Source organism: Perca flavescens, chromosome 17 (genome assembly GCF_004354835.1).
Source record: "Perca flavescens isolate YP-PL-M2 chromosome 17, PFLA_1.0, whole genome shotgun sequence".
NCBI lineage: Eukaryota > Metazoa > Chordata > Actinopteri > Perciformes > Percidae > Perca > Perca flavescens.
The window spans coordinates 26,804,566-26,819,521 of NC_041347.1; the positions used below are offsets into that span (position 1 = coordinate 26,804,566).

Sequence of the window (14,956 nt, forward strand, 5' to 3'; positions counted from 1 at the left end):
TTTTTTTTCCCAATATTCTGCTGTACTCTCTCAAACTAATGGCACAAAATAAACCAGGGCCACATCCAATTCTCCATCCAAAGCCCCATTCTGGCCCTAATGTTTGGGTGTCCACCTGCCAGTGACAGGGGCTGACACAGACCCTTCCCTTCTCAAAAGGCTCCGTGTGAAAGCGTGATTCAGAGATGTTTGAAGCAGCTGCCACAGCCTGGCAGTGTTCCTCTCCTCTCCAGTTACATTTTACGTAACATGTACATGTGCTCACAGCTGTCTGTTGGCTGGCATAGTGATGTGTGATCACACTCTGGGTATATTTCATTGATTTGAAGAGCCTTGAAATAGGCTTTATATACTTCTTTTTGATTATCTAGATTTTTGTTTAACTGATCTGCAATGAGTGAGTGAAACCTTTCATCCACAGCCCAGAGAGGTGTGGGGAGATTGGTATCCTCTTAACAATTGTTGTTCGTATCTGGCAGTTAGCTAAGTGGTAATCTAAGTAACCTGTGTTTTCCATGTATGTCGGCCTTTTTCTCTATGCAACTAAATTACACCATCAAGGCTACCATGCCAACACAATCCTAATATAGTAATTAGATTAAATGGATCACATTGTTAACATGTTTTCCAGGCCTCAAAAGTTTTTTAATGTTCCACTAATCAATATTCTTATGAAATGACAGTGTTGCTGTGACCATCCCACAGAGAATTATCTCTGCAGTTCCCTCTCAGCTCCAATGAGCGTTTTAACTCATTATTTTACTGTTTTGTTCACTTTCATCAACCTTGTTTTCAGGGGGGTGGGGAGCGGGGGGGGGACTCTGATAAACCCACAGTATGACTCTCTGCTGTTTGATGCTGGGCAGGTAGCAAAGTAAGCAACTAGCTGGTGGACATAGCGGCGCATTTAGCATCTAAGGAGCCAGATATTTCTCTCAGGAGTCGATGACACCAATGCAGAAGTAAAGAAGAGTTAATATTAGACAATGTTGTGTTTACAGTTTGCTGTAAGATTATCTACAGGAAATGTTTGGACAAAACAAAGAGCGCTATTTTAAAACTCAAACAAAATATTCAGTTTATGTATTGGTTGCTTCATGTATTTCACTGTGCCATTTAGAAATTTTTAGTCTGAAGTTTTTTTTTTTAAGATTTCTTTTGGGCATTTTAGGCCTTTATTGACAGGACAGCTGAAGACATGAAAGGGGAGAGAGAGGGGGAATGACATGCATCAAAGGGGCCGCAGGTCAGAGTTGAACTCGAGCCCACTGCGTTGAGGAGTAAACCTCTATATATGGGCGCCTGCTCTACCAACTGAGCTATCCCGGCGCCCTAGTCTGAAGTTTAAAGTTATGGAAAACTTTAGATTTAAATGCTGGAATTAAATTGCAAACTAAATGTGGGAAAGATCGGTTTAGAGGAGTAAAAGTATTTCAATGCCACCTGTCAAAAGTGAGATATCCGTAATAGAAAAATCTACGAGTGAGGGAAGATTAAAAGAACAATGTGACCGTGAGGTTAATCTTTTGTCAAAGCCATTTGATTGCATTACATTTATTCTTATGATGTGCAGGACCAGTGCTGATCACTCTCTTAGTACTTCTCTCTATAGCCTGCCATGCCATGACAAGACAAGACAGACAGCAGAATGGGTCCTTCGGTGGTTCAAATCCCGGTTTCAATATAGTACTCATATCATGAAATGTATCTAGGTTATTGTTTAGTAATGTTTGGTTATTAAGTATCACTGTGGCACACATTTTTGTCTTTATTTCTCCTCTGAGAACACAAATTTCTAAATGTATTCAATCCTAGCTGAGGGAAATGAACAATGAATGACTCACATATAGCTGTATAATGTATGTGGTTCCAGCCTTCCATGAATTTAGGGCCATTCCATATCTTTGAGAGCCCAAACTGAGCTTTATATCTGGGATTGTATCTGCTGATTTAGGGCAAGGCTTGCTCTGTCAGAATATTGCTTATCTTGGAAATATTAATTTGCCTTTCAGTGCGCTCTGCTTCAGGTGACTAAAATCCCCTAAAGTTTTTATTAAAACGACTTGTGACAGTTCAGGCTTTACATAAGCGTACATTTGAAAGAGCCTGTTGCTGCTGTTAACTGTTAATTGACAAGTTAGACTCCAATGTTTATTTTTTTCTCTGGCAGTCTCTGTAGTCAGGTTGACATGAGGGGATTAGGCATACTTCGTCTTTGTAAAAAGAAAATCCGAATGAAACCAAAAACAGCAGCGACACACATGATAATATCTGGTGCCAGTTTGCCATGCCGGCCTGATCCTCTGTGTGTGTGCTGTGAAAACAATCGGCATTGTGGGTGTTTTGTCCCACCAACCAGGCGAAACCTGGAGCCCCACAGAAGCGAGGGGAGTGGGCAAAGTTCACAATGCACAAATCCTGAGCTGCACACACACGCATGCACATGGAGCTCAGCAATGCCTGGATTTTACACATACATGTACACACAAACAGAGTACACTGTCACGCTCCGAGCTGTGAAAATTCACGACAGCATGAACAGCAGTACGTCTCTCTCTGTACAGTGTCTGTCTCCTCTGCTGACCCCTCTCTCTGTCCTTTGTCCACTCCATCTCCTCCTCCTTTTGTTCCCTTGTCATTTCACCTCCCTCACCTCCACCCTTTCTGTCCTTTCCTACTTTATCTCCTCTATTCTGCTCATCCACTTGTCCCTGCAGAGTGCACCTGAGTGACCCTGTTACGTTGGCAGCTGGGAGGCAGATAGCCAGCACACCCACCGGCCTCAATATCACCCTCTTATCTGCCTTGCTAGACCAAATAGCTCTCATAGTGTACAGGCAGACACGGTGAGATAGCAGGTTGCATTCACACAAGCGCGCTCACATAAATACATAAAAAATGCACAAACACAGATAATTACATCATCGTCACTGCTATCTCCCATCACATTCAACTTCTGTATCCCTGTGCCATCACCCTGTTTACTTTGTGGCATATCTGTCTTAGTCATGTTCCTGTCTTTGATTAGTTGATGCCGCTTTAGATCAGATGGAGCAGATTATTCGTATTCCTTTTTGTGTTACCTACACTGTAATGCAGACAGTAGCTGCCTTTACTGTAAAATGAGCCTATGTCTCTGTCCTGTCGTTTGCTGTTATTTGCAGTAACCATAATAATACACTAGGTGTCAGTGTATGGCTGTAGTTAACCATAGTCATTCTTGGATGTCACTCAACATAGCACTTGGAAGCTGGTGTTGATGGATTTGTAGCGAAGACTCTCCAAAAACACTTGTTGCTGCAGCCGTGGCCTTGCCTTTAAGAACTGGGCTTGTGAGTGAAAGGTTGTCAGTTCAAATTCTCATGCAAAAATTTGGTAACCGAGTGATTTTTTACTCCCTTTTGCTATGTTTAACACAAATGTTAATGGTACAGTATACCAGAGTGGGATCATCAGCTTTTTGCAAGGCTATAATAATAATACTCTACACTGTTAAATTCTCTTATAACCCGGAGCAACCTTTTCTTCAGATCCAAGTGCTGTAACAACAAAAAAATATACATCTGTAAAGAAGTGTTTTTTTAGCATTATTAATGCAGTTTTCTGAGAATTTGTGTGCTCATTTTGCTTAAAAAAAGTGTAATCTATCTGAAACAATCATGTCATGTTGAAACAGACTTATTATCCATAGCAGACCTACTATAACCAAATTCTTACACAGATAGTTGAATGATATGGGATGGGCCTTTGCTATTGAATTCCTCTATCACCAAAGTTGTATCTAATCACTCAACGAGGTAATGAGGTAGCTTTTTTAATAATTTTCGTTGTCTATTGAAAGATATTTTTCCAATCCCCATTTTCATTTTGCACTAAGCAGAGCACATCTTTGCTGAGCTGAGATATCATGAATTCGTTGCTTCCAGAAATAGCCAGCAGATCCATTTGAGCTGTTGTTATTGTGTGGCTCTGGCACTTTTAGGACAAGGCCTGGAGGCGTACGAGTGTTTCCAATCTGCCGTGATGTACCTACTACCTCTGAGTTTCTCTCTCTCTGACTGTCTGTGATTGAAACCTGAGAAGGACTTTGTTTCTAGCCAATATTGGCTTTGCTGTGGGGGAAAAAAAGACAACCAAGCCCTTAATCAGAAATAACAGAGACCTCTGCAAACACACCAACTAACTTCCTGGCACTGATGCAGAACTATTCAATTAAATCTCATACAATACACACACCGAGCCATCCTTGGAGGTGTGTTTCCTCCTCTGAGCGAGCCTCAACCACACTCTGCCACTCTCTCTTTCCCTCTTTCTTCCAAAGGTGTTTGCATAGGGAAATGGTCCGTGAAATGGGTTTGATGGAATCAAACTCCATATTAGGACAAATACATATTTCATAGCAGTTGATGGACTGATTGATGGGGCTGTGTCTTCATTTCCTCTGTGCGCCACCGCTAAAGAAGATCTTTATCAGACACAGTAATATGAAGGATCATAGCTCGGCTTGTTTCAGGGAGGAGAGGAGTTGTTCACTTGTCGTGTTATGACTTTGAATGATTCTTGGTGTAAGTATCTGTATGTGTAAATAAGAGTGTTTCTGTGTGAGAATGTGTTTGTGTGCTCCTACAGCACCTGTTCTATTGCGAGTGGCCACAAGGGGGCACCAAACTGCCACATGTTGATTTTCTGTCCTAACTGAAAGCTCACTCTCCAGTCCCTTTGCTGTTGACAGCAACACACACTTTTTGAAAACTCACTGAAGGATGACCAAAAATGTGGCAGCAACAGTATCCAGGTTCCACAGCCAGTTGCCAGTTGATGTGGCAGTAAATTCACATCGGAGAGGGTGTAAGGTGCTTCACATTTTCATCAATGCAACTGTTTTAGCATAACAAGGCTGGCTGACAACCCGGCCCCCCCTCTCCCGACCCACCCCACCTAGCTCACTCGCACCACCTTTTATTAACCTCAAAACCCAAATCCATCCAACTGGACCAGTGACGGCAACTCACTGCCGATGCTGGCAGTCACGCCCCTCTGCACAGCCATAATGGGCCGTGGCACAATTGGGGGCCACGCAACCAACAACATTCCCTGTCCTACCAAGAGGCCGGTTGCCTGCAAGTTACCAGCAACACAGCTTGTCCCTGTTTGTCTGCACTCGCTAAAAGGAAAGAATGTTTTCCCCCACAACATGGCTGTGTGGGGATTAAGGCCCATTCTGAGTGGCCCCGGGTCGCGCGGCAGATGTTAGCCAGGATAGTGCTCGTTGCCGTGCCGACAGTGAGCCGGTGGGATCGGCCCGCCCAGACGACGTTAAGCCTATGTACATGTATGGGAGTAGAGGGGGAGGTGTGGTCCGGTGAAGGGCCTGTCACACATTGGAGGGAAATTTGTCACAGTGGTCCCACACTAATTCATCTACACTGTCTCTGATCGTCATCACACACATGTCCACATACATAGAAAGAGATTCACATGGCTAGTCTCATGCTGGGTTGTGTTTAAATGTGTGACATCAGGGCAGGGAAGTACGTGAGAGTTGTTGAGGCCCAGACCCCTCAGTATCTGCGTGGTGGGTGGACATTATTTCTAAAATAGGTTTATTAATTTCTGATCAGCCTTATTCAATATGTATGTAAAAACATGTACTTTTATTGTTTGATCAACTCAAGTGCAGTCTGTGTAAGGTGTGAATTTTGCAAAAGCAACACACGTGGGCTTTTAAACCAACTGTTGCACATCATCTGTCAAAATCACTTCCTCTGAGTGAGCAATCTTTTTCCCTTCCAGATGATGTTTTAATGGGGTGTGTTGTTTTAACTGCTAAGCTCCCAAGTGCTTGTCACACAGAGCCCCTCTAATGAAGATTACTAACTGTACAAATGGCATTATGGGTGAGAGAAAAATCATGGGACATTGTCACTTATTTCTTCGGAGACAATTCTGTTGTGTTTTTAAAGTACTGATTAACTTTGGGTAGCATTACAAGAAAGAATAGTGAAAGAAATCTGATCACAGCAGGTGGGCAGTAGATGTAACAATATAGTCTTTTCCTCTTCTTTTCTGTTTGACATTTTGTTAGATGTACACTGATTGGCGAGAAAGTCAAAATACATGAAAGGAGGAGGAATCCATCCATCCATAGTAATTCATAGCCCTTATTTTTCTTTTTTTCTTATTTCCTACAGTCAACTGTAACCATTTACCTAAGTGCAGTGAACTCTGTTTGAATTGTAGGCGTGGGGTGAGGTTGTACGGTCTTTTGATGTGAAAGACGAGCCTGTTCTCTTTAAGTCAGACAGGTCTAACTGCAGGGTGAATGTGTTTAACAGGCCCAGTGCAGGCCCCTGTGGTACTTGTAACCGTCATGCTCAATGGAAAGAGGATACAGGGTCTGACAAGACATGACTTGACCCAGCGGTTGAGGCAGAGCCCCGCTATTGTCCTGAATAACAGCAAAAATCAGTGTTGGAGAATTTCCCCTTATTCTCCCTCTCTCTCTCTGTGCATGTGAGAGAGAGAGAGATCTGTATGTGTATCTGACAAAGTGAAGGCAACAAGGATCTTCTTTGGGGCAACTGGAGCACAACACAGACAGAAGCAGTGTGTCTAAGTTGGTGGACACAAGTTCTACAATGACTGTCCTCTCTAAGGAGTATTGGGCAGGACTGGGCTGTTTCCACGCACAGCTGTGTGTGTGTGTGTGTGTGTGTGTGTGTGTGTGTGTGTGTGTGTGTGTGTGTGTGTGTGTGTGTGTGTGTGTGTGTGTGTGTGTGTGTGTGTGTGTGTGTGTGTGTGATTGTCTCATTGTCTCATTTTGTGCTTCCATTCTTCTAATTTCAAACCTCAGCAGCAGCTTGACTGCCCCCTTACTGCAGGCGAAAATGATAGGAAGAACTTTTCCCCGATGTGTCTCAAACTTTGTTAAAGAGACATGCAATCATCCTTTTCTTTTTACAGTGTGTGAACCGTTTTGGCATTTGGTTCAGCAGGTAGAGTGTAGAGAGGTGAGAACAATGAGGAAAACTAAACCGAAGGGTTTCCAGTTTCCTCACAACAGCCCATATGTTCATCAGAATCCTGTATCCTGGAAATGTTATTGTCATCAATAATGAAATTAATTGTTAGCGGCTGTGATAGAATTTGTTTAAATCTCCATTGGAAGGTTATAGCAATCCCCAAATAGAAAAGAACTTTGGAAAACCCCACCACCCAGACCCAAGATCACACGACAGTGATGAAGTGTGATAGACAACTGCAAGGTAAAGGAAAGAAGAGCGGAGCGTAGACGCTAGAAAGGGTTTAAAGTCCAGACAGGGGAGTACTGCAGCAGGGGGGAAAAGGGAGATATGACACCAGCATCCATCTCTGAGGTCACAGCAAAGAGAACAAACTTCTTGGTCAGAGTGCCATCGACGTCCGACCACTCTGTGCCACGTCAACCTGTCAGAGAGAGATGGAGGCACTGCCTGCTGAGAGGTGTCCAAGGTGTCATGGCCTCGTCTGGGAGGTGACAGACAGCGCGTGTGTGAGTGTGTGACGGGGAAATAAGAGCGCGGAGAAGTCTAGGGGACGTTTATCGTGACCTTTCGTTTTGCCAGGGTCCATCTCGCTCTGTGCATCTGACAACAACTTTAAAGGACCCTGTCTTCCTGAGCCCTTGACAGGTGTGTGTGTGTGTGTGTGTGTGTGTGTGTGTGTGTGTGTCTGAAAGTGCACATTATGTTGTGTACACCAATTGTGAAAAGCTTTAACTAAGCTGTATGTTTCTGTATGTGTGTACACTCTTAAAAATACAGCTAGAGGACATTTTCATAAAATAAACACTGCAGATATGCAGACGCACAATGCGCCCCAGCTGCATTCCCTCTGATCCACCGTGAAGGGGGGGGGAAAGTATTTTCTGATTAACATATTTGTACCATTTTATCCTGAACTCATCAAGGTGATGCACCGAGGCGCCCAGTTGGTGTGCATATGTATGTGTATATGCATTTAATTAATACCAAGCGTTTGGACTTAGTGTTGGTTTTTGTCTGTTTGAGCCATATGTTTGTGTGTTTAATGTGCATGTCTGCACAGTGCACACAAATATACATACAGTATTTCATCAGTTGTGTTTGTTTGTGAGTCCATGTGTGGGTTTACCGTTTTTATACGTGTGTTTGTGGTCGGGAGGTGAGGGGCAAACAACAGGGAACCAAACAGCTTTAAAAGAAGAAAATCCAACAACATAAACAAAACCACGGTCAGTGTGACACGCGTCACCTTCGCTGTGACAGGGGACAGACACCAGAGAGGAACATTGTCCCCGAGAATCTCTTTGAAGTCAGCCAGCGATTGGAAATATTGTCTTTCCTGCCCTTGGGCGTTGCTGTAGGGCAGATGCACTCGGCTTTTAGTGAAACACTTGCCAGGATTAGGTCTATTAGCTGAACAGGGGTGAAAGACAACCATCGCTGGTTTAGTGGCATCCGGTCTAAATGTGGACATTTTGGTTTGTAAAACATATTGTTTTCTGGATTAAACCAGAGGTCTGCCTCTCTCACGTTGCTTGTCTTTTTTCAACTAATTGTCTGCCTAATCAAGACCTGATTCCTTACTAAACATCTCTTTTTCTCTATCTTTCCCTGCCCCTCTGTCTCAGTCATTACTGGGGCTGTGTTTGTGTTTCTGCTCCAGGCTATGGGTAAATACCTCTGCTGGAGTAGTTTCACCCCCCCACCCCCATTCCCACCTTCCTCCCTCCATTACCTCCTCTAATGACGTTTACACATCTGCTTAGAAGAGCCTCCACTCATCTCTCTCTCTCCCTGTGTCCATCTTTCTCTCCCTCCCTTTGTCCCACAAAGGGACACACAGAGGCTGCAAGATTATTACATTCTCTGTTTTTTTTCTTTTCTTTTTGGCTGCTGAATTGATATCCTAATTTCAATGAAGTAGTACAATTCAGAAACACATAATGTTCTGAGGAAAAAAACAAAGATAGTCATACACGCCTATAAAAGGAGACGGATATGTCATGAAGAATACAAAAAATGTCAAAGTAATAATTTTAGTTTTTTACTTTTTAGGATGGTCAAATAAGTCCTTAGCTAGAAAAGTACTATGACCGTCTCAAATGTAATTACAGAGTTCAAACGATTAGTGGATGAATTGATTAGTTGATTGACAGAAAATTAATCTGCAAATATGTGTATCTATTTCAGCTTCTCAAATGTGAGGATTTGATGCTTTTCTTTGTCATTAATGATAATAAACTGAATATTTTGGGATTTTGGACAAGGAACTTGAAGATGCCACCTTGGGCTCTAGGAAGTTGTAATGTGCATTCTTCTCATTTTCTGACATTTTGTAAACAAAACAATCAATTAATTGAGAAAATAATCAACCGATTAAACAATAATGACAATCAGTTGCAGCCTAACAGACTTGTTTGTCCTAGAAAAGTAGATTCTCTGTATTGCAATAGTTACAAAATTACGATCCTCCCTCACTGGTATGTACACTGCAGTTTTTTAAAATTTGTTTGTAGTTTGCTTGTCTTTCTTTTTGTTGTAACTAGTCCTCCAAATCATATGACAAACGTCATTTAGTCCTACCCTCTCATACATGAACGACCCACAGGAGTGTTTTCCATCTTCTAAACCAGACACGTTCATATTGTGAAACTTTGCATTTTAGTTGGTTTAAGCACAAAAAGTACTTATTTAAGGTGTTTCGTTATGGGGCAAAATATATGGTGCTAAAACAGTCTCATAAGTATTTCCAACTTGTAAAACACAATTCACAAATGAATGCAGAGCGATTTGTATCCGCAAATGCGTATCTGTGTTCGTGCGTCTAATTTGTAACTCGTATTTCAATGTACATATATTTGTAAATCTCCTTCTATTTGTGTGGGTACTTGTCATTAAATTACATTTATGTTTTCAGCATCATTGTTGCAGTGCATTTACAATTTGCTTTATGTTGTTATAGCGGCAGTGACAAAATGCTAGATTTTAGAGCATGCTAATGTTCACCTTCTTGTACAGCTTGAACAGTGATGCTAGTGAATATATTTGGTATCATATGAAACTAGACGATCTAAGTGGTCCCTCCAGGATTTTGTGGCCTTTTTTTGAGATTGTTGCTGCCCAAAATGCCTGATTTTGTGGGAGCTTTTCTAAAAAATTGTGATTGTTTGTTGCAATGAAGTTTCGGGAGACGTTTTTTTTTTTTTTTTTTTTTTTGTATAGTTCTTTAAAAATAAAAAGGAAACTTGTTTCGGGGAGAATAAAACTACTCTGGGCTGAGTTTTCCTAGTAACCTTACCAAAAAGGCTCAGGATGCTGCAAATGTTGGTATCATATATGAAAAAGGCTGGTGGGCAGCTAGAGTTGGTCCCCGGGCGCTGTGATTGGCTGCCCGCTGCTCCCTTGAGGGATGGGTTAAATGCAGAGAATGAATTTCGCTACATGTACGTACGTGTATGTGACAAATAAAGTACCTTTTATTTAAGACAAAAAATAATAATTTATTGAATGAATCAAATTTGAACATATGTGTCAGTGGCTTGTTGATCTTTACATTGTTAGCCGCAGACTTTAGAGTGAAAAAACGTTACAGCGTATTGATGTTAAAATGTATACAGTTAGGAGGTCTGAAATGTTTTGCACGGTCTTTCACTGTAGGTCTACTTTTGTTGGTAAATGTGAGATGTTCGAGTCTCGTCTTCATATCAGAAACAAGCTCTCTCACTCCCGCTTGGTCAGTGGCTCTCAGAGTCACATTATACTGACGTAAAGTCTGGCACGTGGGACTGCTGGCATTGGTTGAAGTCGCGGGAAACTCAGGTCATTGGTCAAATTTGCGGAAAAGTTGCAGTGATTGGTCAAAATTGCACACCAAAGTCACGGTGATTGGTTGAATTTGCGTGAATTGGCGCGATCATGACATCGCAAAATCCTGGAGGGACTGTCTAAGGAATCAAACGCATAAATTGTGTTTGCGGATACAAATCGCTCTGCATTCATTTCTGCATTGTGTTTCACAAGTCACAAATTAGAGGCACAGATACAACACAGATTTACGGATACAAATCACTCTGCATTCATTTGTGCATTGTGTTTTACAAGTTGCAAATACTTATGAGACTGTTTTAGCACCAAAAAAAGAGTCTCTCTTGCACTATTTCTCTGGACATTTGAACTTTTCAACTCCTCACCTCCACATGCCCTCCAAAACTGGAATGGTGTTTTAAGTGATCTACACATACACATTTACATGCACTAGTACACATACACACACACACACACACACAGACACACACACACGCCCACACACACATCACTCGATAAAGTTCCATGCCTAGCGGTCATGTCACTCGAGCTTCATTTTCCTGCTGATTGACACGTTCTGTAAAACACACACACACACACACACACACACACACACACACACACACACACACACACACACACACACACACACACACACAGAGTGACTGTACCTGTCACCTCCATTGAATAGTATTACCTTTACCTCATTTTGTTCTGCCTGTCAATCACTTCTATTCTTCTTCTGCCGACAGCTGAATGGGCTCCTGTGGGACTCTTAAGTGTGTGTGTGAATGAAAACCTGCTGCCTGGCGCCACTTTGCCCACCCTCCACTGTCCTACACCAAAGTCTGTGTCTCGTAACGGGACAGTTGAGAAGTGTGTGTGTGTGTGTGTGTGTGTGTGTGTGTGTGTGTGTGTGTGTGTGTGTGTGTGTGTACTCTGAAGAAAATAGTTTTCAGTTTGTCCTCTCTTTTTCTCTTCTCAGCGTGTTGAGTTCAGTAACGCCTTAGGTCACTGGAGTGACTGAGAGACGGACAGTGAGGAAGAGAAGGTGGAAAAGAAGAGAACTTGACAAGAACATGACTAAGCCCGCTAGTGACGCCTAGAGGCTACAGTGTTTATTATACCCCAATAGGGCTGAACGATTTTTGAAAATAATCTAATTGCAATTCTTTTCACCAATATTGCGATTGTGATTTAATATATGCGATTAGTTTTCAAGATCTTTGTCTTCTGCATTATTCAACAAAGACAAGCAATAAATCATTGTATAGTATGAACAACACAAGATTAGATAGATTAAACAAACTGTTCTTTCCTGGAGGCCAGGCCTGTATGTGATGATGAAATTAGGTGATGCATGAATTGATATGAATTACATCTTTTATCCGTGAATCCAGGCTTGGTGACTGTACTAAGGGGCATCATGTCTTTGGCGATAAACTCTGTTACTGCTTGATTCATTTCCTCGTTCCGTTTTTAAAGTACGTTCACATGGAGTTAACGTTACGCTTTCAAACATTTCGGTGAGTGATGCCTGTCGGGTGGTATTTTTCTTACTTGACAAACTGGTGTTCGGCATTTTAGCCATGCAACTGTCGTAGATGGCTTTGTGTTGTTGTTTTTTTAAGTGCTGATACAGGTTCGTAGTGTTACCCCGTGAGGTAGCAACTACATCCATGGGTAGCAATGTTAGCAAGACAGGTTTTGCACAATACCTGAAGCTGCGCATCATCTTAATATTCTCACTCAAGTGACATACTGTTCCTATTTGGGACTAAAGTTTCTGTCGAGCCTGAGGCCATTGTACAACAGGTCAACGTACGGCGTAGCGTTAGCCAAGTTGGTGCTTTCTTCTTCTTCTTCTTCTTCTTCTTCTTCTTTAATGGTGGATTGCAAACAACTTTTAGGTGCATACTGCCACCTAACTGTACAGGAGTGTGTAACATCATGTAGTTGACGCTTTCTCTGCGGAGCGCAGACTGCTTTGCTCTCGCGAGTCACGTTACCAAATCACAGCCTTTGCGATTAGGAAATTGTGTTTCAACATATCGCGATATAATTTGCAAATGAATTGACGGCGGTTTTCCCTTGTTGGAGAAACAGTTGACCAATTGGACCTCAGTAGGCGGGATTAAGAATGGGAACGTCATCTTCCTACAGCACATAGCTAGCTACATTCATGAAAATAGAAACAAAGAAATGGTGACGAGCATTGATGCAGCTGTATGAGTTATTGTACAAAAACAACAACTTTGAAATCAACGATTTTCTATCATCATCTTCAGTGTAGATAGCCATGTCATGTTAGGGGCCTTCAATTTATCTGAAGGTGCAGGATACACAAGGTACCCACTCTTGTCTCCCATCTTAATACAAAAGTTATGCCCGGGACTATTTCTTACTGTAATTATTGGGATAGCCAGTGGTGTAAAAGTAAAAAAAAGTCATACTGATTTTTCTTCATACTTGTTAAGATTGTCAAAGTGTCATTAAAAGAAGAACAATGTTAAGATTGCGTAGCTCCTCCCTGATTAATTGCGTTTTATGGGAATTTTCATCTGCATCCTTTCAGATTTCTATCTAACACCAGAGGTGCAAGGGGAAAGACGTGAGGCAAAGAGTCATAACTCTGAACATATAGACATGTTTTTAACTTAAAGAGCTTAGAAGCTCCTTTATAATTCGAGAGCTTGCCTAAGAATCGTCACTTTTCTACGTTTTTTTTTCAAAGTCATCCAGCTATAGTACTTTGTACATCCACGGATACATTGTACTTCCTGTTTACGTCCCCGGAGCATATTGGGAACTGTAGTTTCAAAACCAAGAGCATGATTATTCACAAAATAGAAATAAGACAAAGCATAATAATAATAAGAGTAACAAAATTTGTGTTGCATTATCAATATTTTCTGACATGAGTGAAGTGATCATTATGTGTAGGTTTTTTTTTTTTCTTGAGAATTTGCTGAAGTCTCTTCTCTACCACACGGACACACATCCTATCTGTTGTCTCAGTGGTCACAGGCCTCATGTGATATGTACATTAGACTACTTTCAGGGATTGGATTCTTTGTTTTATCCGTTTTTTCACTCCTCATTATCTCACTCTTTCTTCAGAGGCATGCTGTTTTCAGAGTTTGCTCACCTTTCTTTGGTCTGATATGACACTGGAAGCTCGAGGACTTCTCCCTCAAGGATACACTGAAGATAAGAGCTTGTGTGAGTCTGTGGGCATGGTTTCATATGTATGTAAATGTGTGCATGTGTACATTTCCTCAGGTATCACACCGTTATAAGATAGGGGTGTATGCATCATACTGTATCTGCCCTTCCATGCATACGTATGTGGCTGTGTTCCGTATGAGTTCACATATCAGAAGTTTAAGAGATTGGACGTAGGACTGACTTGAGTACCTGAGTGAATTCACTGAATACATGAGCGTATGTGTTCGTGTAGTCTGTGATTGAGACTTGGCAGGAACTCCAAGGCACCTCAGATTGGAAAATATGCACTCACAATTACACACTCACGGCCTGCCTTACCTTACCTATCTCTCTCTATATAGATATACTTTCCGGTCGCTTTTTGTATGTCCTTCATGTTTGCCAAGTTTCTCTTCAAGAGTCAAAACAAGACCAGGCAGTAGCTGAGAGAGAGAGAGTGTCTGCGAGATAAAGGTTGTGGAAAAAGTACAAACAGTGTCCTTTTGAGAGAGATGAGACAATAAAGAGTAGAGTAAAAACTGCAAGAGAGAACGAGAAAAGCAGAAACACTGAAATACTGTCCTTTTTAGAGAGACGAGACAAAGAATTACGAGAGTAAGAATTTCCAGTAAAAGTGGACGGGTTGGTTCAGTGGTAGAGCAGGCACGCATATACTGAGAGGCTTATGCCTCGATGCAGAGGTCCAGAGTTCGAATCTGACCTGTGACAATTTCCTGCATGTCTTCCCCCTCTCTCTCCCCTTTCTCACCTACAGCTGTCCTATTGAATAAAGGTGGAAAAAGCCCCCAAAACAATCTTAAAAAAATAATTTAAAAAAAATGGCCAGTAAAAGAGAGTGTGAAAGCTTGCGGACAGGTCAGAAAGCTTAATGTATTTCTAATGGAAGGTACTTCAGAAAACAT

At 41.8% G+C, this 14,956-nt stretch overlaps 1 protein-coding gene across 7 annotated transcripts in view; it reads left to right on the plus strand.

Annotated features, from left to right (window-relative positions):
• wdpcp (WD repeat containing planar cell polarity effector) overlaps positions 1 to 14,956 on the plus strand; it is a 76,937-nt gene that overhangs the window by 2,067 nt on the left and 59,914 nt on the right. For 3 of the 7 annotated variants that reach the window (XM_028602771.1, XM_028602773.1, XM_028602775.1), the window contains exon 2: positions 13,947 to 14,048. The exons of the other annotated variants lie outside the window; for them this stretch is intronic. The gene's annotated coding sequence lies outside the window, so the exon portion shown is untranslated. The remainder of the gene's footprint in view (positions 1 to 13,946; positions 14,049 to 14,956) is intronic. 7 annotated transcript variants of the gene reach the window in all.